The sequence below is a fragment of the Athene noctua genome, chromosome 1, assembly GCF_965140245.1.
Source record: "Athene noctua chromosome 1, bAthNoc1.hap1.1, whole genome shotgun sequence".
Lineage (NCBI taxonomy): Eukaryota > Metazoa > Chordata > Aves > Strigiformes > Strigidae > Athene > Athene noctua.
The window spans coordinates 170,439,244-170,441,733 of record NC_134037.1 but is presented as its reverse complement, the minus strand read 5'-3'; the positions used below and the strand labels follow the sequence as shown (position 1 = coordinate 170,441,733).

The following is a 2,490-nucleotide window of genomic DNA, read 5'->3' as shown; positions in this document are numbered from 1 at the left end:
GGGCTAACTGGCTATATTTATTGTCTCTTTTAAGGCTTTGCATCGTTCAGGGGGTTATTTGCTGTTGCTGCTGCTTTGTTTGGGGCGGGGGTTTGGTTTTTCTTTTTGCCTTCCTCTCAAGGGCCTCTGTAATTGTCACCTCAGGCATCAATTATGGCTCAGATGTGATTTGGGGCACTGAGTTTGGGAATTGCACCACCCTGGGAAGGGGGAGGCTGGGCGCGGGGACAGCCCTGGTGGGGAATCTGCATGAGGGGATGCCATGGGGTGATGCTGCAGGAAGGCGGCCGGGGGGAACTGCAGGGATGAGCTCTGATGTTTCATAACCGGGGCTGTTAAGAGGTTTGCTGTCGTAAAGTTCTCCCCACTGAAGCTGAGCTGCATAAACTGTTGGATAATCTGTGTTGAGGCTTTTCCTCCCTGGCAGGAGAGCTGCTGGATATCAGCCACATGAGTGTTTCATACTTGCAAACCTCTACTTTGCTTCCCAAATTCAGCTGCTCAAAATTCTGCCAATTTGCAAACAAAAAAATGGGGTGTTTTTTGAATGGCTTATTACTAGAAAAATCCTCTTGCCTTTTTTTTTTTAGTTGCCAAAAATTGCAAAGAATGTTTCATTTCTCCTGAAACAAGCAAAAAACATCCCTTTTGTGTTTTGTTTTTTTTTTTTTCTTGTTTCCTCTGAAATGGGGGATTTCCATTGCAGCTGTCCCATGACTTATTTTTCTCTCCAGGGGTCAGAGGCTGGGATGGAGTTACCTTCCCAGAAGGATGTCTGAGGATCAGCACACCCAACTCCATTACAGTCCCGCAGAAGTATCACTGGAGACCTTCTCAAGGCATCCTTCGACAGAAAGCAAGTAATGTGCTCACGTCAGCTGTCTTCCCTTTCATCCGACGCCGCAGCAACTCTTCAGAAAATCGGGGTAATTAATGTAGCTCTGTCTTGTCCTGCCTAACGGTTTGCATTGTGCTTGCCACATGCTAAGAGCCTTCTGCCTGATTTCTGGTTAGTGTAGAAGGAGGGGAGAGAGGGAAGCAAGAAAGACCAAAAGCAAAGTGATGCTGTGCAGAAGATCTGAGGCTGCATCCAGGCTCCCCACCACAGCCCCACAGAGAGGCACAGCCCCATGTGTGTGGGGGCTGGCCACGGGGATGCTCGGGGCCCATCTGCACTGGAAGCCAAGTCCCAGGAGTCAAGCAGTGGGATTAAGAAGTCAGCCAGACATGCTGTCCACTGGGTAAGATTAGTCCCTGCTAAAGCATTTCTTAATCCTAGGCGCAACTGAGATAATCTAAGCATAGATTAACCTGGTCCAGCTGGATTTAAGATCCCCGCTCCCCATTTATTTTTGGCAGGAAGAGACTACTACTGCTCTGGTGCCTCCTCAGATGTTCGCACACCAGACCCCACTCAGGAGAACAGGATGCGGAAGCTCAATGTAGTAGATTCATCTTACAACAGAGGTCCCAAATCCTACAATTTTATTACAAATTTTGTGATTTAGGGTCACGTTTTGTTCCCAGGGCCCTGTTTCTCAGATTATTCTGATTGTGTAATATGCCATCTTTTCACTTCCAACAGAAAAAACCAAAACAAAACCCCCAAAAAACCCCAACCAACATTTTTGGCCCTCAAAATGCAAAGAAAATGTCAATGTAAAATTGTCTTCAAGAAGGCCCTTCCCTACGGCTTTTCCGTGGGGTAAGTCAGTGACTAGCTCAGGGAATGATCTCCATCAGCCTTTCACACAGCAATATTTGAAAAACTACAGGTTTTAGGGAGAAAAAAATACCACTTCATTTCACAGGTCTCCTTTTTACTTTCTCAGCTGGAGGTCTGTATGTGACTGGGACTGGACATGGGAGCTAAAGGCCATTCCTCTTTTGGGATCTCCCTGCTGCAGTGTCTGGAGTTCTTTAAGTGAAAGTATCAGTGAAAGCCCGTTGGGTTTGTAAAGCTTTGAGAATGTTCCTATTATTCTTAGATATTACAAAAGCTTGTTTTTCAAAATAAAATTAAATCTTTGCCAGAATTTCATAGTCTGCCTTCATGTAAGAAAGGAAAGGAAGAGCGTAGGGAATGTTAAAAGTTTAAACTGGTATTCCCAGACCTTTAAAACAGCTCTGTTTTCTTTTTTTTCTTTTCTTTTTTTTTTTTTTTTTTTTTTAAGAAATATCTAATTTTCAGTCTCTCAACCATTTCTGGATCGTTTTAAGGTAGCAAGAGCACCGTGGCAATGACTCACATTACTGCATTTCAATAGATCCCTTTGTCATCTCCAATATAAGACACTTTGCCTTTTGGCTGAAATGTAACTTTCTCACAGACACACATACGTATGCATGCGTGTATCTGTGTCTCTGCATAGAAATCGTACACTGTGAGAAAAAGCCGGGTGCAGGATTCCCTTGAAGCTGGTGCCTCCAACGTGCTGTGTTGAGGGGCAGAGGGAGCTGCTGGTACCCCAGACAGCCAAAGGGGCCATG

General features: G+C 45.1%; 1 long non-coding RNA gene across 1 annotated transcript; it reads left to right on the top strand.

Moving 5' to 3' along the window:
* The first annotated feature begins 334 nt into the window (after positions 1–334).
* Positions 335–2,023, top strand: LOC141971889 (uncharacterized). The gene is made up of 3 exons (XR_012635331.1): positions 335–926; positions 1,020–1,241; positions 1,360–2,023. It is a non-coding gene; the product is annotated as an uncharacterized LOC141971889 (long non-coding RNA).
* Positions 2,024–2,490: the final 467 nt, after the last annotated feature.